This window comes from Mandrillus leucophaeus, unplaced genomic scaffold (assembly GCF_000951045.1).
Source record: "Mandrillus leucophaeus isolate KB7577 unplaced genomic scaffold, Mleu.le_1.0 Scaffold519, whole genome shotgun sequence".
Classification (NCBI taxonomy): Eukaryota; Metazoa; Chordata; class Mammalia; order Primates; family Cercopithecidae; genus Mandrillus; species Mandrillus leucophaeus.
This window is the reverse complement of record NW_012105575.1, coordinates 737,240-765,136: the sequence shown is the minus strand read 5'-3', so window position 1 is coordinate 765,136 and position 27,897 is coordinate 737,240. Positions and strand designations below refer to the sequence as shown.

The window sequence follows — 27,897 nt, the reverse complement described above, 5'->3', positions numbered from 1 at the left end:
CTAGGGCTACCTGCTGGAGGATGAGAGATATTTTTCAGCAGAACAAACCATATCGGCCTAGTCAATTCCCTCAGCTATATAGTAATTCTGGTGTTAACTATTATATCCATTCCCTTATGCTACTGGTAAAACTCATAGTAGGGTATTGTAATAGAGGTGTGTTTCTCCTGGTTCTTCTGCATCCACATCTTCTATTTCAGTCTATATAAATCTGTGTTTCAGATTTGATTTTTTTTTTTAGCTTTGATCCCAAATCAAACTGGCTGCTTTCTGTCACCAGAGCTCAGATTTTGTTTCCTAGGTAATCAAAAAATTATCCTGTAAACAGGAGTTTCTCTAAGCTTGCTGCAGAATTTAGCAGTTATTTCTGAGGTCCCTGGTAATTGTAACATTAGCAGTTCTTACAGTTGCTTCCTTTATAACCAAAGATGCTAGATAAAATGCCATCTGTTGAGAGCGAGGCATTGCTATAAAGATACCTGAAAATGTGAAAGTGATTTTGGAACTGGGTAATAGGCAGAGGTTGGAACAGTTTGGAGGACTCAGAAGAAGACAGAAAGGTGAGAGAGAATTTGGAACTTTCTAGAGTCTTGTTGAGTGGTTGTGACCAAAGTGCTGACAGTGATATGGTCAGTAAAGTCCAGGCAGAGGAGGACTCAGATAAGATGAGGAACTTGCTTTGAACTAGAGTAAAGGTCACTCACTATGCTTTAGCAAAGAGGTTGGCAGCACTGTGCCCCAGCTCTAGGGATCTGTGAAACTCTGAACTTGCAAGTGATGATTTAGGGTATCTGATGCTTGTATTTCTAAGCAGCAAAGTGTTCAATATGCAACCTGGCTGTTTCTAACAGCATATGGTCATATGTGTGAAGAAAGAGATGATCTGAAACTGGAACTTATATTTAAAAGGGAAGCAGAGTATAAAAGTTTGGAAAATTTGCAGCCTGGCCATGTGGTAGAGAAGAAAAACCCATTTTCTGGGGATAAATTCAAGCCTGCTGCAGAGATTTCCTTAAGTAAAGGGGAGTTGAATGTTAATAGCCAAGATGATACAGAAAATGCCTCCAAGACATTTCAGAGTTTTTTCAACAGCCCCTCCCATTACAGGCGTAGGGGTCTAAGAGGAAAAAAAAAATGGTTTTGTGGGTCAGTTCCAGGACCCTGCTGTTCTTTGCAGTCTCTGTACATAGCGTCCTGGATCCCAGCTGTTCCAGCTCCAGCTGTGGCTAAAAGGGCCCCAGATATGTTTCAGACTGCTGCTCCAGAGGGTGCAAGCCACCAAGGCTTCCATGTGGTGTTAAAACTGAAGACAGAGGGCAAGACTCTCTCTCTCTCTCTCTCTCTCTCTCTCTGTCCCTCTCTCTATTTCTCTCTCTCTCTCCCCCAGCTGGCCATGTGACTATGTGCTATGTGCTTGCTTCCCCTTCACCTTCTGCCATGATTGTAAATTTCCTGAGACTTCCCCAGCTGCACCTCCTGTATAGCATGTAGTACTGTGAGTCAATTAAGCCTCTTTTCTTTATAAATTACCCAATCTTAGGTAGTTCTTTATAGCCATGTGAGAACAGCTGAGAGTTTCTCTAAGCTTGCTGCAGAATTCAGCAGCAATTTTTGATTTCCCTGATAATTCCTTTTCTTATTACTATTGCAACATTAGCAATTCTTACAAGAGCTTCCTTCAAAAGCAAAGAGGCTTGGTGAAATGCCTTCTGTTCTGGGCATAGATGATGGAAAAAGCATTTAGACATTTTGGGGCTTTGGGTTGGAGTGTGTAAGGTGACCAAGTGACTTTAATCAGGCAAGGGTATTTTTAGGGTAGATTAGACTTGAGCAGATTAAACATTTAGTAGCCCATTGTGCTTTTCTGTTTCTAGCAAACATATTCCCAAATAGTAACTTCCTCTTTCTGAGATAGAGCCTTGTTTAACTCAACCATCCATCCAACCATGACTTTATGGGTACTGATGATGTATCACTTAATGATGGGAATACATTAAGAGAAATGCATCCTTAGGCAATTTTGTCATGCAAATGTCATAGAGTGTACTTACACAAACCTGGAGGTATAGCCTACCACACCTATTGTGTGAGCTATATAATATACCCTATTGCTTCTAGACCACAAACCTATACAATAGGTTACTTTACTAAATACTGTATGCAACTGTTACACAATGGTATTTGTGTATATAAACATATCTAAACATAGAAAAGGTAGAGTAAAAATATGTTATACATTTTTTTTCAATGATTCACCAGTATAGGGCACTTACCATGAATGGAGTTACAGGACTGAATTTGCTCTGAATGAGCCAGTGAGACTGGTGAATTAATGTAAAGATCTAGGGTATTACTATATAGTGCTGTAGACTTTGTGAACATTGTACACTTAGACTACACTAAATTTATTTTACAAAATTCTTTCTTTACTAATAAATTAACCTGAGCTTACTGAAACTTTTTTCTTTGTAAACTTTTCGGTATAACTATTTTACTCTTTGTAATAACATTTAGCTTAAACACAACCACATTCTACAGCTATGCAAAAATATTTTCTTTCTGTATATCCTTATTCTATAAGCTTTTATTCAATTTGTCACATTTTTAAAACTTCTAAACAGTTTTGTTTAAAAGTAAGACATGAACTCACACATTAGCCTGTGTCCAGGATCAGGGTCATCAATATCACTGCCTTCCACCTCCACATCTTGACCCACTGGAAGGTCTTCCGGAGCCATAACAATAACACAGGGAGCTGTCGTCGCTACGAGAACAATGCCTTCTTCTGGAACACCTCCTGAAGGGCCTGCCTGAGGCTGTTTGACAATTAACTTTTTTTTTTTAAGTAGAAGGAGTACATTCTAAAATAACAGTAAAGAGTATAGTATAGTAAATACATAAAACCAGTAACACAGTCATTTCTGATCAAGTATTCTGTACTGTACATGTTTGCATGGTCTGCATGTGCTCCACTATTACCAACAGTGCAGTAAATTTGTTTACATCAGCATCACCACAAACAAGTGAGTAACATGTTATGATGCAGCATTACCATGGCTATAACATCATCAAGCAGTAGCTACTTTTTAGCTTCACTGTAATCTTGTGGGTCCACCATTGTGTATGTATCACGTATATGGTCCCTCACTGACTGAAACATGGTTAGGCTGTGCATGACTGCATATAAATATTTATTTAGGACTTAGTGTCTGTGTGAGGTACTGGGTATGAAAAATTAGTTAAGAAAGAAACCCTATTGCAATGGACTGAATGATTGTGTCCCCTCAGAATTCATATGTTGAAACCATAATCCCAATGTGATGATACCTGAAGGTAGGGCCTTTGGGAGATAATTAGGTCATGGGGATGGAGTCCTCTTGAATGGGTTTAGTGACTTCATAAGAACAGACCAGAGACCTAGCTCTCTTTCCACATGATGTGAGGATAAAGCAAGAAGACTCTCACCAAGAGACCAACCCTGCTGACACCCTGATCTCAAAGTTCTCAGCCTCCAGAACTATGAGAAGTAAATATTTATCCTTTAAGCCACCGGGCTTACTGTATTTTGTTATAGAAGGCCAAGGTGACTAAGATACCTGATCTCAAGAATAACTTATACTCCCTATTTTCACAATAAAATAGGGGGTGTGTGAAGAAAAATAAATACTAACAAAGAGGCCCTTATTCAAAATTTACAGTTACTACATTTTTACAAAAATTCCAGTTTATGAAGTGATAAATGACAAAAAAATTACAATATTTTGGATGATATATATACACATATGGTCAAAAATAGAATATATATACATATATATATTCTAAAAGTGAATGCTTTAAATGCCTATTTTTTCTATAATCCACAATATAATTTGTATCCCATGATAATTCTTGTTCAAACCTTCTATTTCAACCAGAAGGGTGCTAGTTAAGCGTTTTTGTGGTTTGTAAGAATAAAAGGTGCCTCTGCAAGCCTCCATTCAGAGTGTTTTTGCCTTAAGTATAGCTTACATCCATTAACCTAACCAGTCAGTCACAGAGAAGTTCTTATCACCACACTGTCCTTGGTTGTCCCTGCTCTGCCCTGAAATATTCAGACTGAGACCATATTCTTCAACAGCAGCATTGGTACTTATGTGATGTAACATCTAAATAGAATACTACTAGTTAAAAATGTTAAAACACAAAGGAAATAATCTTATTAATGTACATGATCTCCAATTACACAAAACAGTGAAAACTATAATCTGGTCCTTGTCTTTTTTTTTTTAAAATAGGACAAATCCATTTATGTAATTCTTCAGTTTTTATCACAATTGTCACTGACTGGGAAATGTATCAGAGTAGTCTGCAAGGAGACTCATCCACATTTAACAGAATCAATGCAAAGGCGATATGTCCTAAGGAATTTGGAGCCAGACAGAGCTAGGACTGAAGCCTGCCTATGCTTCTTACAAGTTGGGTCATTAAGCTTTTTTTCTTTATTTTCAAAATGGGTGTGATAATATTTATCCTGTAAACTCAGAAAAAAGTAAAGTGTCATTATCATGTAAAAAGAGATAGCCAAGGTGCCACAAATGGTGATGTCCCTTTTCATTTTTGGAAAATACACTTTAATATAGTTTATTAGACTGTAATTACAACTATAAGGAAATAAGTTAGCTCATTAAGGACTAATAAAACCATATATGTATTTAACTGGCTTAAGGTCAAGTTAGTTTATTCTTTTTTTTCTTCATTCGTGGCTTTTTACCCCTTAAAAATGCTCTTAATTATGAATCCCTGTTTTTATTGAAATAATTATATATTCTCTTCATGTAAGGGTATAATTTTAAAAATTGCTTTGTGTTTGCTTTCATGTTAACTTACAGATACACTGGTCACAGAATACGAGAATGTTCTTTGAAACTTTGTAACAAAGTGTAAAAGTGAAAGTGAATAATTGAGGCAATCATGATATAATCTTTTCCCTATTTCTATCAGAAGTGGAATATTCACTTGGAATCATCCTTTTTAAGGTTTATCGTGGATTAGTTTTATGGAAAGTTTTCAATTCCATTCTTTCCATACATCCATCCAGGAATGAAATGGTACATTTCTGTATATCATAGATGTGATTAACATATCCTCTTCAATCTTTAAAAATACTGAGATTTTGGAGATAAAATGTTATAAAAATCTACATTAATTTTTAGAAAAAAGAAATCAACCACTTTTTTAAGATGACTGAGAGATATGAATAGCTGAGTTGTGATACAAGCATTAATTAATTTGTGGCCACTTTATTGATACCGTGCTTACACCATACATTTTGACAATTCCTATTCTAATTTGGAATTCTTCCAACATCATCTTTCTAAAACAAACATGTTGTCATAAGAGATATTTTCAAAACAAAAGTAATTTCAATGGGCAATTTATAATAACATTTATGTTAGCTCAATTTCTACCTCACTTTTCTTCTCTTGATATCAATTTCCATTTCAGGACCTCTGGTTTCTAGTCCACAAAGTAATGAGATGAGAAATATACCACAGAGTATCTTGCACTTTTAATATTCTGAGATTTTAGTCCTAATATTTTACTTCATTTTTAAGTTTTATACCACAAATAAATCAAAACACATGACTGAACCTACAATGGAGTCTAGCTTTTTCAGAGATCACCTAAAATAATAATTTTAACAAAAACACACCTTTGTTGCTATGATAGCTTACATTTGCATAAGACTTGGTTGATAATTATAAAGAATCAAAGATTAAATTATTTTATTTCTAATTTAGCTTTAATTCAATATCATTTTCTTTGTAAAAAAGCATTATTTCAGGCGATCAGTTATACTTTGCTAAATAAGAAAGCTGGGCTTAAACTCTTATTTAATTTCTAAGCTATATATTCCATTTTATTTTTGTTATGTAAAGGAGTATTCCAGCCCATAAATCATCCAGGTCTAAGTAGTGAATATAAACTCACTTTCATTCTACAAATTGGGTTTTGCTTTTTTAAATGTAAGTGTATTTTCCTTGCAGATATGTTTCTAGATTTCAATGGTTGATTAGAGAGAATGCTAGCTGAAATGCAATGCACTCAGGGAATCTTAGAGTGCTCAGTTCTTTGTTTTCAATTATTTTGAAAATATGTTTGTTTATCTGGATTTCAATAGGATGCTGGGACTTCAACAAGGAGCTTTGAAATGGTAATATAGAGATTATGTATGTATACATGTGTGTATATATGTACATACAGATTTTAAAAGCACTTTATGTTAATGAGCTTAGATAAATTATATTTTTATGGAAAGAAGAATATAATTTGTCTGTGTGAACATTATACTCCTAAGCAAAAGTAAAATTTTAATAGAAGAAATTGGGAAGTAAACATCTCAGAGAGCTAAAAGTAATGAGAAAGTATACATTGATGGCTCATGTGATATAACAGAAAGCGGAGTTCCAGTTTAAACTGCTTAACAAGGAATACCTTGAACAAGAAATTATAGTTCCTCTGAGCAAAATATTTTGTATAGTCACAGGTATAACATTTTATTTATATAGTCACCCCACAAACTAAAAGACATCCCAGGAAAACCGAGAGTGATAAAAATGACTAAATGTTAGATGGGACTAATATTTAAGAAATACACAGGACAAATATGTAGCGTGTTTCAGGAAAATGAAAATGTGTGTCAAAGCTGGAGGAAATACTCAATGAAAAATGAGACAAAAAATGAAGATAGGATAAATGATCAAATAACACCACTATAAAGAGAAAACAAAAACAGGAAATAAGAAAAATAATTTGAAATTGTCGGTATAACTAAATATATGAATACATAAAATTATTTGTAATATGGTTGACCAAACTATCCTAATATTTTCTTTTTCACTTGGATTTCTGTTTGCTCATAAAAATGCACAGTTGTTCAGTAACAACAACAACAAAATACTAGTGCAGATTTTGTTAAAGCATATTGGTACTTCCAATTTTGTAGAAAATTTTGTGATTTTCATATAATTTTTACATAAATTATTTCAAATAACAAACCTATAGTAGAATACAGCTAAATAAATCTTCATCTTTTATTAAAATGAATTCAAGAGACCATCAGCTACGTGATAATGAGATATGCACCTAGTGAAATATTATTTGGGATATTCAGATTCAGAATTATAAAGTAATAATGAACAAAAGGGAGACTTGTGATATACTGTTATAAATATTTTTAAGCGAATCTGAATTATATCATAAAACACACAATTTTATTACCTTTATAACAGATGGGAGAGTTTGATTATGGGGCATTTGTAGTCTTTACATGTGGAATTATATTATTAATATGGATCTCCACACACTTTTAAATTATGGTGTTTAAATACAATGAGTTTTATTTCAAAATTTTTATTTGAAATAAGAGATATGTTACCAAATGGCAAATCTCTACATTTCTTTTCGGGTTTGATATGGTTTGGCTGTGTCTCATCTCGAGTTATAACTCCCACAATTCCCATGTGTTATGAGAGGAACCCAGTGGGAGGTAATTGAATTATGGGAATGGGTCTTTTTGGTGCTACTGTCGTGATAGTGAATGAGATGAGTCTCACATGCTCGGATGGCTTTAAAAACAGGAGTTTGCCTGCACGAGCTCTTTGCTGCCATCCGTGTAAGACGTGACTTGCTCTTACTTGCCTTCCACCATGATTGTGAGATTTCCCCAGCCACAAGGAACTGTAAGTCCATTAAACCTCTTTTTCTTCCCAGTCTCTGGTATGTCTTCATCAGCAGCATGAAAATAGATTAATACAGCAAATGGGTGCCAGTAGAATGGGGCACTGCTGAAAAGATACCCAAAAATGTGGAAGTGGCTTTGGAACTTGGAAACAGGCGGATATTGGAACAGTTTGGAGGGCTGAGAAGAAGACAGGAAAATGTGAGACAGTTTGGAACTCCCTAGAGACTTGTTCAATGTCTTTGACCAAAAGACTGATAGTGCTACAGACAATGAAATCCAGGCTGAGGTGTTCTCAGATGGAGATGAGGAACTTGTTGAAAACTGGAGTAAGGGTGAATCTTGCTATGTTTTAGCAAAGACACTGGTGACATTTTGCCCCTGCCCTAGAGACTGTGGAACTTTGAAATTGAGAGAGATGATTTAAGGTATCTGGCAGAAGAAGTTTCTAAGCAGCAAAGCATTCAAGATGTGGCATGGTGCTGTTAAAAGCATTTAGTTTTATAACAGAAGCAGAGTGTAGATGTTTGGAAAATTTTCAGCCTGACAATATGATAGAAAACAAAATCCCAATTTCTGAGGAGAAATTCAAGGCACCTGCAGAAATTTGCATATATAATGTGGAGCCAAATGTTAATCCCCAAGACAATGTGGAAAATGTCTTCAGGGCACGTCAGAGGTCTTCATGGCAGCCTCTTCCATCACAGACCTGGAGATCTAGGACTAAAAAGTGGTTTCGTGTTCCAGGCCTAGGGTCCCCCTACTCTGTGCAACCTAGGGACTTGGTGCCCTGTGTTCCAGTAGCTCCAGCCATGGCTGAAAGGGAACTCGGCCCATGGCTTCAGAGGGTGCAAACCCGAAGCCTTGGCAGCTTCCATTTGGAGTTGAGCCTCCAAGTGCACAGAAGTCAAGAATTGAGGTTTGGGAACCTCCACCTAGATTTCAGAAGATGTATGGAAATACCTGGATGCCCAGGCAGAAGTTTGTCGCAGGGACGGGGACCTCATGGAGAAACACTGCTAGGGCAGTATGGAAGGGGAATGTGGGGTCAGAGCACCCACACAGAGTCCCTACTGGTACACCACCTAGTGGAACTGTGAGAAGAGGGCCAATGTCCTCCAGATCCCAGAATGGTAGATCCATCAACAACTTGTACTGTTCACCTGGAAAAGTCAGACACTCAAGGCCAGCCCATGAAAGCAGCCAAGAGGGAGGCTGTACCCTGCAAAGCCACAGGGGCAGAGCTGCCCAAGACCATGAGAACACACCTCTTGCATCAGCATGACCTGGATGTGAGGCATGGAGTCAAAGGAGATCTTTTTGGAGGTTTAAGATTCAACTGCCCTGCTGGATTTCAGACTCGCATGGGGGCTGTGGCCTCTTTGTTTTTTTCACTTTTTTCCATTTGGAACAGTTGTATTTACCCAGTGCCTATACTTCCATTGTATCTAGGAAGTAACTAACTTGTTTTTGATTTTACAGGCTCATAGGCAAAAGGGACTTGCCATGTCTCAGATAAGATGTTGGACTGTGGACTTTTGAGTTAATGCTAAAATGAGTTAAGACTTTGGGGGACTGCTAGGAAGGTGTGATTGGTTTTGAAAAGCGAGGACATGAGATTTGGGAGGGGCCAGGACAGAATTATGTGGTTCAGCTATGTCCTCACCCAAATCTCAACATATATTGTAACTCCCGCAATTCCAGCATATTGTAGGAGGAATCCAGTGGGAGGTGAATAAATTATGGGGGTGTACCTTTCTTGCACTGTTCTTGTGATAGTGAATGAGTCTCATGAGATCTGATGGCTTTAAAAATGGGAGTTTTCCTGTACAAGCTCTTTGGCTGCTGCCATCCATGTAAGATGTGACTTGCTCTTCCTTGCCTCCAACCATGATTGTGAGGCTTCCCCAGGCATGTGGAACTGTAAGTTCATTAAAACCTCTTTTTCTTCTCAGTCTAGGGTATATCTTTATCAGCAGCATGAATATGAACTAATACATGGTCTTTTCTGTTTTCTTAAATTCTCTGTTTGTTTCAGATGATGAGTCTACTGTCACCTGCAGGTATTATGAAGCTAGTAACACAGAAAAAAAAAATGACTAAAACAAACAAACTATTAATTTTTTAATATACTTGGTTGTTCTGAAATTAACCAGAGAAATAATTACTTTAAAATAAATTCTTTTTTTTTTAATTATACTTTAAGTTCTAGGGTACATGTGCGCAATGTGCAGGTTTGTTACATATGTATACATGTGCCATGTTGGTGTGCTGCACCCAATAATTCGTCATTTACATTAGGTATATCTCCTAATGCTATCCGTCCCCCCCACCCCCTCCCCATAATAGGACCTGATGTGTGATGCTCCCCGTCCTGTGTCCAAGTGATCTCATTGTTCGATTCCCACCTATGAGTGAGAACATGTGGTATTTGGTTTTCTGTTCTTGTGATAGTTTGCTGAGAATGATGGTTTCCAGCTGCATCCATGTCCCTACAAAGCACACGAACTCATCCTTTTTTATGGCTGCATAGTATTCTATTGTGTATATTTGCCACATTTTCTTAATCCAGTCTGTCATTGATGGACATTTGGGTTGATTCCAAGTCTTTGCTATTGTGAATAGTGCCGCAATAAACATACGTGTGCATATGTCTTTATAGCAACATGACTTATAATCCTTCAGGTATATCCTCAGTAATGGGATGGCTGGGTGAAATGGTATAATTTCATGTAGATATGTAGTCTAACTATATGGCACAGTAGCTTGAAGAAATATTCTTTCCTCCAAGAAAACGTTGGCTGATATCATGTTAGTTTTACAGTTTTGCAAATCAAATGAAAATTTATCTTGCGTTAAATCTTAATATTTTAGTTTGTTTTGGAAATTCCTTCTATATGCTATATCTCAATACACAAGGATAAACTGTGGTAGTCATTGATTCCCTGTAATTACATACACATTTAATATACTGTTTATGATTTATATTGCCTTCTAGTCCTGAATAAATGTAAATTTAGTTATTGAATTATTGCATCATTAAAATGTACTATTAATTGCAAAAATGTATTGAGATTGAAAATATTCTATAGCACTGCAATATAAATGTAAGGTAGTCATATTATCTACTAGAAATTTAAAAATTTAGGTTTTCAATATAGCCTCATCAAAATTAGGGAAGGGGGATTAATAAAATTCAATAGGTAAAATCGCTTATCTGTGTTTGATAATTTAGCTAAATGCTGTTATTAAAGTCCATAAAGCAAATATACCTATAGTATCCTGATGTTTGTATATGGATTATTACCCACTGTTAAATATACAAGTGAAGTATAAGATCATTTCTTTTTCACTTAAAAGAAAGGCTTAAATATTTAAGGATGGTTATCAAATTTCAGTGCATCTTGCAATTTTTATCTACAATAACATGGGCATGCATTTACAAAGTGATGAAAATATGGTTATTCAGATAACAAATTAAATAATTTTCTTTACTCATAGGCTCATTAATGAATAGTCACAGGGTATTAGACAACCATTACATTTTTCCATTTATTTTATCCAGACGAGAAGTGCACAATCTTACCATTAAATAGAGTTGCCAGAATGTCACTGGCCAGGGTCATTAAATACACTCAATAATGCAGGAAACCTGTTATCCATTCAACAAAGTTAAGAATTTAATTATCACCTGTAGCAGGCACTATCATATGCATAGCAGCTACAAACGAAAACAGTATGTCCCTTATTGTTGAGTATTTTTATTTTAAAAGGGAAACAATACAACACATTTTTATCTGATACAATTCTGACAGATGTAGGAACAACATACCATGGAAGCAACAGGGGAAAAGTTACTGTTTCTGTAAAGAGTGAATTGCAGAAACAGTGGATTTGTGTATTTCACATTTAAAATATGATGAGTTTAGCAGATAAAGACCAGAGAGGAAGAGTACTTGGTAACTCCACTCCGAGAAAAAATGTGAAATGACAGTTTTGAGAAGTTTCTGTATGCATTTCTTTATGCATGTATTCGCTCAACACAAAATTTTTTTAATAAAACCTGTTTAAAGCACTCTGATAGCAATGGACCTAGAGTCACTCATTCTTCTCTCTGGGTGCTAGCAATCTATTAGGGAAGGCAGGCATTGAATAAGTATGATAAAACATTTTAAGAAATGGAACATAGTGGTGCCATGGGAGCTTGTAGAAAGGGCTTTAGAATGTAGGGTGTTTCAATCAAGCCAAAAGAAATTAGGTGAGGAAGAAAGGTGTGTGCAGAGGGTGGAAGGTTTCACAAATTCTTGTAATTTGCTTGGACTCTATTCTGCAGGCAGTCAAGCAAAGGTTTTATTGCAAGAGCAGCACAGCTGATGGGCATATTTGAAAGTTAACACTGACAGAATAAAACAAGGAAAAAAATAAATAGAGGGGAGGACATAATTATGGAAAATAGGTAGGGAGTCCACTACAAAATTCTACATGGGAGATGAGGACAGCCTGAGTGACTTTACTTGCAGAGATAATGAAGAAGAGAAAGAATATTAGAAAGAATATGACTGAGGGATACAATTTTAAAAAAGAGGGATTATCAACTATGAGGAGGGAGATCCCAATTAAGTCCACAGGCTTAATTTAAAAGACCTGAGGCAGTAGGGAGTGGGAAAAATCTAATAAGATTTAGGTTATAAGGCAAACATTAATAGTGTGACTGACGGTTAGTTCATTTGGGTGGGAGTGAGAGCAGACAAATGAAGAGGCACAGTAAAGCCTGGAAAATATTTTGTAAAATGAAAATAAAGCTGGGGAGAGAGATCGGTGATAGAAAAACAAATACACTTGAATGCCATCAAAATATTTCATATGACCTGTGGTTCTCAACTTTGTTGCTTATTCAAATCACCTAAACTACTTTTTAAAAATATTAACTCTTAGTTCACATTCTCAGCAATTCTGATTTCAATGATTTGGGGTGCAAACTGGATACTGGGATTAAAAAAAAAAACAACTCTCCCAGGTGATTTTAGTGTACCGCTAAATTGAGAGTCTCTGTAAGGGTATCTATTTGCAAGAAGTCTTTTAATGTTAAGAGCCTGGATTCAGAAGTCAAACAAAACAGGGTTGAACCTAAGCTCTGCCCTGAACCCTTGTACATGAGAGACTTATCTGCAAATCAGTGATGATATTGTCTACTCAGTGATTTGCAGGATTGTGTGCAAAAAATGATAAAGGTGCTTCTCCTGATGGTGAGCAAGCAATAAGTGTTCTACAGACATCATCTGCAAATATCTTTGCCAATAATTATTATTAATGCCATGTCATTTTTTTCTCCATTATATAAAAGTTAAAGTCTTAGATGCAAAGAAGAGCATTAAGAGAGAACCCACCGAATCATAACAGAAAAGCTTTATGGGTAGAACCTGGGGAATACACAGCTTTTGAAACACCGACAGAGGAGAAAGAGGCAGCAGAGGGAATGGAAAGGTCAAAGATACGGAGGAAATCTAGGAGAGAATGGTGTCTTTGAACTTATTTGATAAATTTAAAATGATCCAAAAATTTGAAATAGGATGAAATCTGAAGCTAGACTATTATTTGGCAACTTTTAAAATGTATGGGATCTAAATGTGATCAGATTAGAGCTGTACAAATCTACCATTGATTGAGGGTGAAGAATAGGAGATAGTCAAAAAGGACACTATTTCAAAAAGTTTGGTTTTTAAGGGTGCGGGCGGTCTAAGGATACAAGGAAATAACTTGATGAGAAAGGATTATGAAAACTTCGACAAATGTTCTTTCTAGGATTGAAATAATGATAAAAATAGGTAAAGAAATCAATTATTAAGGAGGTTGGAAATACATGAAGGAGGAAAATTGATGAGCCATGGCCCCAAGGAAAAGGTTGTCTCTGAAGATAAACAATGATTATTCTGAAATAGGATTATGTAAGCAGGTTTTATATGCCATTTTAGAAGTGAACAGGAAAGCAGAGAGAGAGAACCCCACTGAAGCTGTGGGACTGGTCTATGCTGTAACCTGGATTTGCTGAGGGTGGAGATCACTCGTATTCACTTCAGTGCCTTCCATTGTCTAGTATCCTGCCTTATACAGATTGGTGTTTAATAGATGCCTGTTGAAGTGAACTATAAGTTGTTCAAGTCAGTCCCTTGCTCATTTAAAGAAGGTAAGTCATGGAAGACAAGAATGCCAAAGTGAATGAAGACAAGGTTATAGGAACCGATGAGAAGAAGATCCTGCGAATGACTGAGCATCTCAGCAGCACTAGCTCCACGTCTTTATCTTCCCACTCTAGCATTCTTTCTCCTCACAGGCAGGTTGGAGAGACTTAATGGAGAAGGAATAGAATGAAATATAAAGTGCCTGGACTGCAGAAAAACAGGCAATGCTTTTCAGTTTTCCAACCAAAATCTTTCTTAGCTGCTCTGGAATTAGCAACTAAAGCAAAATAAAGACCATATTTGCTACTCTGTTAGCTAAGACCATAGCTCTGGACAAAACACAAACAATTCTTTCTTGACATTTTCCCCTACCCAAGCTCTAATTACCTGATATCACTTTTAATTATTTATTAATTATTTGTTTAATTATTTTGAGACAGAGTTTCGCTTTCGTTGCCCAGGCTGGAGTGCAATGGTGTGATATTGGCTCACTGCAACCTCCGCCTCCCGGGTTCAAGCTATTCTCCTGCCTCAGCCTCCCAAGTAGCTGGGATTACAGGTACGCACCTCCATGCCTGGCTAATTTTGTATTTTCAGTAGAGACGGAGTTTCACCATGTTGGTCAGACTGGCCTCGAGCTGATGACCTCATGTGATCCACCTGCCTCTGCCTCCCAAAGTGCTGGGATTACAGGTGTGAGCCACTTGTACCAGGCCCTGATACCACTTTAATAATAGTTTCTCATACCCCCAAATTATCTCACAATGCTTAGAATGAAAATGATTGCTTAATTTGTCTAATTACAATATTATTCTAATAGATAATCAAGATCTTCTTTCTACCCTCTTGTGCTTATTAAGCTGAATTTAATTACATGGAAACCCATCTACAAGCAACAGCATCATGCCAAATAATACAACCAAGCTAGCCCAATGGGTTACTCTTCTGAAAACAAAAAACAAAACAAAACAAAAACCTCACAGCTCATGCCCTCTGCATGTTAGATGAAAAGCCTTATCTTTGTGTAATGTAAAAAGGGCAGTGAATCTCAAGGAGGGTTTTAAGTACCCTAGAGCATCATCTGGAAAGAGTGTTATCTGTAGGATGCCAAATTGCTTCTACTTAAAATATTTAATGGCACTAGAATAGGAAGATAGATTAAAGTGATATTATAATCAGAATGTGAATCATAATAAGAAGGGGAAAAAACAAAAGAAGAGGATGTGACTGTGGCTTGTTTCCAGCACCAAGAGCAATCAGTGTTCTCACCATCACCGCAAGACCCTTCCTTGTACATATCCTGCCCCACAAGGAGTCAGAAAGGGAGCAGATGCTCCACAATCTGCAATTCACGATCTCAGCATACATTTGTGTGACTGGAGTAATCCCATTTGATCATATTAGTTTTTGATCTGGCAGTTTGCAGGTGCAGGTGGCTAAGACATTGCCTTATTGGCTGCTTTGTATCACCCTCAACAGGAAGTCCTCTTGGGGTTTTACGTACCTACTGCATTCAGTTATGCAGTCATTTCATTCCAAAACCTCTATCATACCTCGCCAGCTCTCATATCCAGAATCCCAATATTCACTGTTATGTATTTTATTTTCTCTCTTAAATATACTTGTTTAGTATATTGCAACCCATAGGGCAGATGCATTGCAGGTATGTTCATTTTTCATAAAATCTCTTGATTTATTGCCTTCCTCCTAATATTAATAGGCGAAGAGTCTATTATTATATGGTGTTATCTTTAAAATGAACATTGACAGGCCTCATTAGAAGTGGAGATATTTTTCTAAGGAGTGAAGATATCCAAGCAAAAATGATTCCATAATAAATATTTATCAAAGTCATTTTTATTGTGGTAAAATATATGTAACCTAAAATGTATGCCTTTAACTATTTTAAGTGTTTAACTTGGTAACATTAAGTACATTCAAATTGTTGTACAACCATCACCACAATCCATCTCCTTAATGCTTTCATCATCCCAAACGGAAAACTCTGTATTCATTAAACAATAGCTCTCCATCTCTCCCTCCGCTTAATCCCTGCTGACCACCATTCTACTTTGTATCTCTGTGACTTTGATTATTCTAGGTACCTCATATAAGTGGAACCACATAATATTTATCCTGTTTATTGGCATATTTTATTTACCATAGTGTTTTCAAAGTTCACCCACAATGTAGTTGCAGTGTGTATCAGAATTTCATTTCTTTTTATGGTTGAAAAAAACTCCATTGTACATAATAGATCACTTTTTGTGTATTCATTCATTCATCCATAGACATTGGGGCTTTTCTACTTTTTGGCTACTGTTAATAAGGATGCTACGAACACTGCTGTACAAATAATTTGTTTGAGTCTCTGCTTTTCATTCTTGTGAATATGTACCCAGAAGTAGAATTGCTGGATTATTTAATAATTATGTTTAATTTTTTTTAGGAACCAAAGTATTGTTTCCACAGTGCCTGTGCCATTTCACATTTCCACCGGCAATACATAATCTGATTTTGTTTGAAGTCTTGATTAATTCATTAACATTGTGATCATTTAGTGAGATGACTGTCCACATATCAACCTGACAGACAATAACCAGAAACAAGTGTCTCAAATGAGGACAGAGGCCAAACACCTGGGCAGAGTGGCTCACACCTGTAATGCCCACACTGTGGGAGGCTGAGGCAGGAGGATCACTTGAGCCCAGGAGTTTGAGGTTTCAGTGAGCTATGATCGTGCCACTGCATTTCCGCCTGGTGACAGAATGAAACCCTATCTCTAAATAATAACTATAAGAATAATAGTCATCCTTATGGCTATTAATGTCAAATTGAATCCAATATTTGAAAAAGAAGACGTGAGTTTACCTTCTCACGTGAAGGAATCAAAATATTAAGGGAAGGAATTATGACCACTGGCCCAATCGCATTTTTTTATATCCCAGAGTCTTAAAAGATGATGATTACTCTACTTCCACCTCAGGAAAACAGGTTGTAGGTGAATATTTAGGGAATTCACCAAAAACAGCTTTAACTCTTCTTTTAGTTGCTTTGATGGTTCACATTGTCATTGCCTCCTTGATCAGGCTGAGATTATCTCTTTCCTGGACATGCTGAAATCTGTAGAGTTGCAAAATTATTCTTATCAACACGATCATAAGTAAAATACAACTCCGTGGCAGCTATCCACTGAAAATTAAAGCATTGATGTTATTACCATGCCCTGTAAAACTATTTTATTCATAAATTCGTCTGCTTCTAATTTTACTGTGAGTCTATTCTTCCCAACACTGTCTAATAGAACTTTCTCTGCTGATGGAAACAGTCTATATCTGCTCTATCCAAGACAGTAGCCACCAGCCACATATTCACGACATAAAATTAGCTATCTAAATTGAAACTCTAAATTAAAATAAATTTAATTTAAAACTCAGTTCCTTTGTTGCACTAGCGCATTCAGTGTCAATAGGCACATGTAGCTAGTGGTTAGAGTATTAGACAGCATAAGTTTAGATAAACACACTGATACGTTGTTGTCATCTTTGTCCTAGTTAGTCACAGTCTGGTTATTAAGATTGACACAAATAATGCTGTGCTAAAGGGTAATACAGGCAAGTGCTGAGTCTTATTCAAACACAAATGAGAGAGAGATGACCTTTCTGTAAGAAAATGAGAAAATGCTTCAAAAAGGGCATAAAAATAAAGTTATATCTTGAAGGATGAACATAATCTCTACAGACAGAAAAGAAGAAGGGTGTTTTGAAAAGACAAGAAGGTGAAGGCAATGAGTTGGAAACAGAGTGGTGTGTTGAGGGAGGGTAAAGTGTACAGTGTATTGTGTGACACACTATACTTAGGAGAGAGGGAGAAGAAAGGGAAAGAAGTTAGGAAAGTAGCTTGGAGTCTATGAAAGGCAGAGTGCTGAAGAACTCAAATTCAAAATCACATAAAAGAGGGCCAGAAAGAGTGAATAAAGGCACACAATAAATTCCTTCATTTTCCAAAATAATTTCTTTCCTTTATCAGAATTGTGACAAAAAGCATTCACTGGAAGAAATCAAAATTATTGGTATGAATATAATTTATATTTGGTACTGAGATTAATTTTAGGTAAGCTTATGAATTTATGCATCTGTCATTGGCTAAACCAGGCCATTTTTAACACTCTCTTAAATTAATACCTAATATTTAAATAATCTAATACTTATTTAGCACAAAGCATGTTTGTTTAGTATGAGGTTGTTAATTGGAGAATAAAAGGTAAATTCTTACAGAATACTTTCTGCGACTGCATATAAGCAAGCGAAGTTGTTTTACAATCCTCCTAGTTCCTCATTCCAGGGTAAAATTTAATATAATATGTACAATATGCTGGAATAATTTCCTTTCAAAACATTTTGTGCTTGGATTAATATTTTTGAATGCTTATTCAAGAGTTACACATTGATCAGGAGCTGTTGGCTGTTGTGCCGAAATGTTCTATCTCCAGGTTCTAATTCACCTGGCAAATGGTCAGTCATGCTACGGTCGTACAGTGAGTCATGCTTCTTCCTTCCACGTACTGAAGTCCATTTCTAAGGTTTACCTTTGCTATAGTCCTATACACAAGGAAAGTTCATCCTTAGTAAATAGTATTCATTAATATTCTCTATAGAGAACTAAAACTAAGTAAATGATGCTATGCCTAGCTAAGGACTCATTACACATGAACAATTCACATACAATTTAAAGAGATTATACAGTTTGTCTTTAAAAAAATGGTATTTAATTCTGGCTAAACATAATCGGATTTTGTTTGAAGTCTTAATTAGTCTTAATTAATGCTTTTCACTTTGGTTCATTAACATTGTGATGATTCAGTGAGATGATTCTCCACAAACCCACCTGACAGACATAACCAGAAACAAGTGTCTCACGTGAGGACAGATGCCAACCAGCCTTATAAACAAAAGGCAGTGCTAGCCCACCCGCATATGGAAAACTTATGAGTGGCAATCATATTTTTCAACACATAAAACAAAAAATCAATTCCAGCTAAAGCAAAATACCTGAATGTAAAAAGCAAAATTGAGGCGGGGCATGGTGGCTCATGCCTGTAATCCCAGCACTTTGGGAGGTCGAGGTGGGTGGATCACCTGAGGTCAAGAGTTCGAGTACAGCCTAGCCAATATGGTGAAACCCTATCTCTACTAAAAATACAAAAATTATCCAGGTGTGGTGGCGGGCACCTGTAGTACCAGCTACTCGGGAGGCTGAGACAGGAGAATTACTTGAACCTGGAGGTGGAGGTTGCAGTGAACCGAGTTTGTGCCACTGCACTCCAGCCTGGGTGAGAGAGTGAGACTCCATCTCAAAAAAAAAAAAGAATAAAAAAGCATAAGTGAAAAATTTTCAGAAAAAAATGTAAGATATACTTTATGATTTCACCATAAAGATTGGTGTCCCAAAACAAGATGGAAAAATGTAATAAAAGGTTATCAATTTTAATAAAGCACAATGTATATCATATTTGAAAAAAATACATAAAATTATTTCCTTCATTAAGAAGAAAAAAAGATAAAACACCACCTAGAAAAATATATTTCAAATGCATATACCAAAATAAAAGTAGAATCCAGAATATATAAAGAATTTCTATAATCTGCAAGATAAAAGATAAATGTCTCACTAGACAAATGGGTAAAAAATATGTTTAAGCAACTCACAGAAAAAAAAAAAAACCTGAATGTTCTATGAAAACATGCTCACCACACTAATAATCAGAAAAGACAAATTAAAACCATTCAACTGGCAAAATTAAGAAATGTGAATATTATTAAATATTCATGGGGGCTTTCACAAATATGCTTGGAAACTATATATACTACAGGTACTATTATGGGTTTGCGCACAAAAAAGAGAAGAAACACATTGCATATCATCAGCAATTTCACTTCTAGGCAAATATCTAAAAAGTATATGTGCATAGTGAGACATGTGCCAAAAAATTGCTACAGTCTGTTATAGTAAGAAGTGAAAATACCTATAAATGAGAGAGAAAAACATAAATCATAATATATATTTTAATACTGTATATATGCTATATATATGCACTATATTATATATGAATATATATACTATATATAGAATATACTATATATTTTACCATATCTACTAAATATCTAATAATATATTTAAAATTATAATATACTTATATACTTATAGTGTTTATAGAATATAAATGCTGTATATATAGTATAGAATGTACTATTTATAGAATACTATATTGCAATGAATATGAATAAAGTAACTCTACCCAAAGCAACTTTAATTAATCATAAAAATATTTCCAAGAATGCAAGCAATATTTGACAATTTAGGCAAATATTTCACTTAATTAATACAATACTATTTATGAATTAAAGATGTAATATATATAGTAAACGCAAGACAAAATGCATATAATAATAACAGCAAATTTACTCACTGGTTAGCTCTTAAAAGGGAGATTCAATGTGGAAGAGTACCCAGAAAACTTCAGTATTACATTTAATCTTTTATTATTTAACATGGGTGGTAATTCAAGGGAACTTGTTTCACTCATTTTTGTGTCTGCTAATCAAACATGTCATAATAATAAAAAGTCAGAGTCATTAAAAGCTCCAAGTACTCTGTACAGCAGCACCTCAACTCTAAATGCCATTTTCACATGTGATTACCGAAATTCTCCTCTTGGCAAATCGGCCTTTCTGATGCAGGACTCTCGTACTTCGGTAAGAATGACTCATGTGATCTAATTTATTAGACTCTAAGCAAATCTTTCTCTGAAGCACAGTAATCCGGGAAGACACAAAATGAGATCTAAAAAGCTGTGCAAATGGCTCCTCCCCCAACTGCTAAAATCAGGACCATACTGATCTGGCTGGATTGGAGAGCAACTCTTGTGATCAACATCCTGTCCCTGGTTACACCTGGAATATCTGTTACTATGTAGACTCAAGTGCTGCACCCCCACGTATTCTATTGCAGTCATTCTGATGGGGGATCCTGGAACTGGTGTTTTAAGGGTTATTTTTTTCACTTTTAAGATTTATTTGGTTCAATGGACAAAGTTTGAGGCATACTTCTTCACAGAATTTAGAGTCTGTGTTAGAATCTTCAGGCTGCCACAACAAAGCGCTACGGAGTAGGTGCCTTGTAAACAATAGAAATGCTTTCCTCATAGTTTCAGAGGCTGGAAAGTCCAATATCAAGGTGCTGGAAGATTTGGTGTCTGGGGAGGACCCGCTTTCTGCTTCATAGACGGCCATCTTCTCATGATTAGTCGTGGGGGAAGGGGCAAGAGAGATTACTCAGACCTCTTTTTATTTTTTATTTTTTTGAGACGGAGTCTGGCTCTGTGGCCCAGGCTGGAGTGAGCGGCGCCATCTTGGCTCCCTGCAAGCTCCGCCCCCCGGGTTCCCGCCATTCTCCTGCCTCAGCCTCCCGAGGAGCTGGGACCACAGGCGCCGGCATCTCGCCTGGCTAGTTTTTTGTATTTTTTAGTAGAGACGGGGTTTCACCAGGTTAGCTAGGATGGTCTCGATCTCCTGACCTTGTGATCCACCCATCTCGGCATCCCAAAGTGCTGGGATTACAGGCTTGAGCCACCACACCCGGCCTACTCAGACCTCTTTTATAAGGGCACTAATCCCATTCTTGAGGGCGCTGCTCTCATGGTCTAATCACCTCCCAAAGGCCCCATCTCCTAATTTTAATTTCAGCATATGCATTTGGAGAAGACACAACATCAGATCATAGCGCAGTCTCATAGTAGAAATGAATAAATGATTGCAATGGAATTTCAGAGGCATTATTAAATGATCAGAAAGGGAGGAATACTTAAACCTATTTTCTCAACATGAAGGTCTTCACAGAAGAAGTGACACTTGTTTTGTGTTTTCAAACATCGCTGAAAAAATGAGAAAGTGAGAACCATTTGGGGCAGAATTCTGGAAAACACACACACACACACACACACACAAACACACACAAACACACACACACACACAGACAGAGGAATGAAACAGCCTGAGTATTTAATAAAATGCAAGTACATTTTCATAGTAATTGATCATTCTGAAGACTGAAAAGAAGAATTCATGCTTCATATCACAGAGTACCTTCAAAGACGTGATAAGGAGTTTAGAAATTGTGATTTCTGCCCTAACAGATAGCTTGCCACGCTGGATGCACATGACTTCAAATGGCTGATCCCAGGAGGCAGAAGGAAGAATCGGAGGACAGGCCCATGAGGAGAAGAGGTGAAGCTCAAGAGAAAAATCATAATTTGTTTTTCTTTTCATGACCTGAACATAGAGAATGAGGCAGAGGGACACAGCAAAGAGGAATGTGTCTGGATGCATGATGTAGTATTTATAACTTGGAAATCTAAAGAAATAAGCAAGTGTGTGGCATGGAGGATGATACCTGTGGCTTGGAATGCTTTCCTTTAAGATAGTTTCCTTTAAAGTGTTTGTGATGCATCTCTAGATGGAGATGACACTAGATCTTTGGAAATATAGGTGTGACAATCAGAGCAATGCATGGACAAGAAATATAAAATTTGGATGTCATTATTGAAACTCCAGAAATGTATCACAACATCTGGGTGACTATCGAGAGTGAAAAAGCAATAAGGGCAAAATGAAGAAATACAATGAAGAAATAGAAATTTATAGTTGATGGATAATGTATGTAAAAGTATATAAGGTAAAGGCTCAAGAAATGTTAGTTTACTCCTAATCCCTGAATAAAGACCAGATTAGACAGCAGATGTTATTGGAACTTACTTGGAATTTCAGAGGTAAGGAACAGCAATAGTGTTGGAATAATAAGAAAAATTTTATGGTAAAGAAGGAACATGAACCATCCCGGACAAATGGATAGTGTTTGGCCAAATGAGGAAGATAATTTTGAAGATTAGAGAAGACATGTGTGCAGAATGTAAAGGTGGAAATGTACAACTTCTGGCTGAAAATGACGTAATGGATCCTTCTCAGACATCCTAGTTGTATTTGTACAAATTTCAAAGAAAATGAAAAGTCCCTCAATTTTCCCCAAATGATCTGCTCCCCAGAGATGATAATACGGGTAGGGTGTCAGATAGGGGTGGGGTATATTTTCTGAAACAGTTATTTACTGGCTATGAGATCCCTGGAAAGTAACTGTAAAAGTTTGGTCTTGGACAAATGCAAATAATGCTTTGGACATGAAAACGACATAAAGGAGATTTAAAAATTACGAGTACTAGGCCGGGCGCGGTGGCTCAAGCCTGTAATCCCAGCACTTTGGGAGGCCGAGACGGGCGGATCACGAGGTCAGGAAATCGAGACTATCCTGGCTAACCCGGTGAAACCCCGTCTCTACTAAAAAATACAAAAAACTAGCCGGGCGAGGTGGCGGGCGCCTGTAGTCCCAGCTACTCGGGAGGCTGAGGCAGGAGAATGGCGTAAACCCGGGAGGCGGAGCTTGCAGTGAGCTGAGATCCGGCCACTGCACTCCAGCCTGGGTGACAGAGCGAGACTCCGTAAAAAAAAAAAAAAAAAAAAATTACGAGTACTAAAATAAAATTCAAGGGATAATCAAACTCCTTGTTTAAGTATGGGAGAAAATAGGTAGGTATAGTTAATTGAAGAGAATGGCTCATTTAAAAGCAGCAGTATGACATACTAGAAAAGCATGTACTCTGTTGTAAGAAAGAACTTCTTTCTAATCCTGGCTCTACCCCTTTTCTGCTGAATGGTCATGTATATTTTCCTTAACCTCTCTGAGCTTCATTCTCTTCATATGTTGTAGACATCTAATAAAGCCTACTTTGAAAGGGTTATATGGGGATTAACTGAAATACCTGTTGCAGGTACCGTGCCTAACACTGTTTCTACAGTTTTATCCTATACAGTTTTGAATTAGTCAGTTAATCTTCTAGAACCTCAGTTTCCTGTAGAATTGGGAGAATTGACAGATCCATATAGCACTAATATATTTTAGGTACAAATATGAATACATCAACAGTAACATTGCTCACTTCAACAGCAAGTTTAGAGAGATAAACGATTATGTGACCAGGTCATAATCTAGCCTACTGTATGCTATTATGTTTTTGTTTATGGTCTCGAAAAGAGAGGAAAATCAGTTGAGTTTAGGTGACAAGAAGGAGCTCATTCTCCAGCAAATTGGCGGAAGCTAACCTCAAGTTACATTTCAAATGGTGCATTGCACCTGCTCATTCATCAAGCTGCCAGGGGCTTGCTTTACTGCCTTGCTTTTTTTCATTTTAAATTCACATCTTTGTGGTGTCTTGAGTTTCTCAGCCTCATAATGAAAGTAACATATTAAATCTTGCTTCAATAAAAGTAGTTCCTAATGTATTAAGTATACAAGAATGCCAAAAAGTGAGATTTTGTAGCTAAGCACAACACTAGTTTCCAAATAGTGCACACAAGTGTACAGCTTCCTTTTCATCTCTGGTCAATGTTATTTCATGTTTGAATTGATTCTATTATGTTATAAGGTAAAGGAAAATTATACAGAACAATGCAGTTCTCTTTGGGGAGATATTAGGGTATTTGTTCTTTATTTCATGCAGCATAGGGTAGGAGAAAGTCGGCATTAAACCTTTGGGACTCCTTAGGCAGCTGTTGAGTCTCTGCCCTCCTCCCATGCTCAGTTCAGTGCTATATCTCTGGAAATCACTAACCTTCATAGAGTAGAGCCCAGAAGATGGTAACACTGGTTCAAGGACAGGGTAAGGGAAGGGAAGGGAAGTTAAAGGAAGTAAATAGGAAAATACAACAAACATGTGATTAACAGCTGTTTTCTGAAGCAAGCCTCCACCAGGGATCTGCAGCTGTGTCATTGTGCTTCAATTCTGCAGATCCTACAGGGCTAAATTGGAAGAGGCATGGAGCAGGAAGATATGTGGGAAAAGGTGAAAGGAAGTCCAAAAACCAAGGCAACAATATGAGGTGAATGCCCCCACTCCTTACATACTCCTAATCTTTGTCCCTCATGGGAGAGGTATAGGTCCCTAAGAAACAAAGTCCTCTTACTAACTAGATATCTGCTCTGAGCTGCTGCTGCTTCATCTTCCTTTTGGGGGGGGGGATGGGGGCCGATATTGGAAGGGCAAAAATTGACGGAACATTTCCTAACCCTGCCTCTTCCCTTTAATAAAATCAATATGATGCATGCTTACGGATGGCCTTTGAAAGTTACCAGTGCTTCCTCAAGATATAGTAGAGAAGCAGGTTTTAAGGTGGCAAACTGAGGCTTTCAAAACAATAGGTGCTAGGAGCATAAAAGTTTGGGCCTGAAAACCCAGTTATGAGGCTTCCAAATAAATCAGTGGATTTTCAACATTTTTTTTTTTTTTTTTGGTAATTATTATATCCTAGTTCTCAAACAACCACAATAAAGGAGGCGCAGGGAAAGCGAGGAAAAAATGAAATGGCACCGTCTTCCCCCAGGTGCTCAAAGCATTCTATTTCCTTTGATATGTAGCCTTCAAGTAACTGACAACCCCAAGTGGCCCATTCTATAGGGTCCTGCATCTACGGGCCTTCCTCTGCGCGCTCAGCCGGGGTTGACAATCAACCTCCAAATTAAACAATCTCCCACCACTACTTGGAAACAGACAACCATCTCTTAACAGGCCTCTGTACCACACAGCTTGATGAAAATCACTTACACAGGGCAGATGACACAGAGGAGTTTACAAGGTCGGGGCAGTCCCTGGCGGGGCGTGAAAGGGTGGGAGGTGCTGAGGTCAGGGTTAAACTACCCTGTGAAATGAGCCTCCTGCCCTGCCCTTTCCTCCCTTCATCTACAGAAGGAGTCTCCAGTGAGTTCCTGCTTCTGGAAATCTGTCCCCTTTAGTGCGGCAGAGAGGCCAGGGCCAGCATTTCAAAGCTCCGTCTAAATCAATCCACTTAAAAGAGCCCAGAAAAGCCTGACCACTGACCATAATTGCCCCAAATTGCTTGTTTTCCTTCCCCTCTTGCAGCCTCATCAACATTTCCCTTCTTTCCCCTTCGTGTCGTTTTTCTCTTGGGGGCGCAGGTCCTCTAGATGCTTGGGGTGCATACTAAGGATATTCGAGTAGTGGAAGCTCCGACTCGAGCCAGGAGTGGGATGTCTTAGCATTCCATCCCCCCACCCCGCTATGTGCGTGGGACACAGTGCCTCCTAGAAGGGGATCCCAGGATTTCCGCGGCCAGGTGTGAGCGCCCTGCACGCGGTCCTCCGAGACCCCAGGGCGCGTGGCAACCGGGCAGAAGCCGCCTCTGCAGCGCCGCTGTCCCGGGCGGAGCGGCAGCGCAGGCTGCGGCACTGGGGTTGCCACGCCGAGTTTTCCGCATCGGCCGCCCGCGGGGCTCGCCTGCTTCTCCCTATTGTGTTCGCGGAGCTGTGGGACCGAGCCCCGCGCGCGGCCGCACCCGCGCCAACGCTGGGGCCGCAGGCTCGGGGAAGCGGGGCTGGCAAGAGGGGGCCGGGAGAGGGAGCAGGAAGGGGCCCCAGAAGGGCACGAGCTTCATCCATAATGCAGGGGCTCCTGGACCTCCCTGCAATACGTTTTCCAGCTAAACGCCACCAACTGGAGCGCCTCCTAGTTCGTCCCACTCGTGTGGTTTTTGTGTGTGAAGGACGGGACGCACCTTTTCCATTCATGTCTTCTCTCATTCTTCCTCCTTCCCTCCCTCATTTCCTCCCTCACATAAAGTCCCCGCTGGCTCAGCTTTCAGCTCTCATCTTCACATCAGCACCATGTTTTCAGGCAAAATCCTGCAGGTTGCAATCGCAAGTGTCAAAAGTCCCCGCTGCCTACATGTCGCCAAGAGTTTACCAAAATCCACCCAGTAACGCTTATTTTCAAAGCCCCCACGCTCATCCGTTCCTGAGAATGCTTTCAGAGTTTGGAAGCTCCCTGCAGCCAGCCGGGGTCTACGCCTCAGTCCGTTCACATCACTCACAACGGCGCGGTCAGCGACACTGAGATTAGCTGCAAAGTTGCCCGGCCCCAGCCCAGCAGACCGCTGGTGCTCGCCGCATCCCAGGAGGAGATTGCGCGGTGTGCCCCCAAGAAGCCAAAAGCGGCACGAAACCTGCTCAGACAAGGGTTAGTCCAGCCACACACAGCAAACAAATCCCAAAACTTCTTTGTTAAGCAGTCGCAGCCTACCTGGAACGGACACTCGGCACAACTTGCAAGGAATAAACAAACATCGCATCCCTGCAGGAAAACTTGTTGAATCCCTCCCGATCGCAAGGCTGCAATTTCCGATTTAGCCTGAAGGTTTTTTGATTCTACCCCAAAACACCCTGGCGTATCGGCCACAATTTCTGGATAAACTGCAGAGTCCTCTCGGCAACCGTTCTGCACTCCCACAACCACCAGTGTAAAACCCAGCGTGTCCCCTTTCACAAATCGAAAGCCTGCTGTCACTTCCTTTGCAACCATTTGCGAGACTTACCCTTGGATAAGCCTGTTTTCCGCGATCTAGCGGCGCCGTAGTGCAGACGCAGCCCCTCCAACTTTGCTGTGCACTGAGACCCTTCCGAGTTTAAACCAAGCGAAAGGTGTCTAAGACTTTTCCACCTAAGAGTGGGAAAATGGGGAGAGAGTGAAGTCGGGTTTCTTCTCGGTATCAGCACCCTGGAAAAATTCAATCCTTCTTCGGTAGAGAATTCTTTCAAACCCGTTATCTGTATTACTATTAATGCGCAGAGCAGAAGGCATTGCATACAAATAGGTCCAAGTGTGCGCTTCTATTGGTGGCTGCGGAGGCCCCTGGGTCCTACTGCTCCGGTTCTAAACTACACAGCAACACTAGGCACGCAGCTTTGGAGACGCCGAGGGGAAAATGGATTTAATTGATTCGTTACCTCTGGTATTGTAATGCCTGCTGCGATGTTTAACCGAGGAGGGAGGAAAAAAAAAAAAAGCCTTTACATTTAACTCCTGTCATGTGATCTATC

At 38.4% G+C, this 27,897-nt stretch overlaps 1 protein-coding gene across 1 annotated transcript in view; it reads right to left on the bottom strand.

Annotated features, from left to right (window-relative positions):
• ROBO1 (roundabout, axon guidance receptor, homolog 1 (Drosophila)) overlaps positions 1–27,642 on the bottom strand; it is a 1,186,609-nt gene extending 1,158,967 nt beyond the window's left edge. Inside the window, exon 1 of the mRNA XM_011996534.1 lies at positions 27,393–27,642. The gene's annotated coding sequence lies outside the window, so the exon portion shown is untranslated. The remainder of the gene's footprint in view (positions 1–27,392) is intronic.
• Between the last annotated feature and the right edge of the window lie 255 nt (positions 27,643–27,897).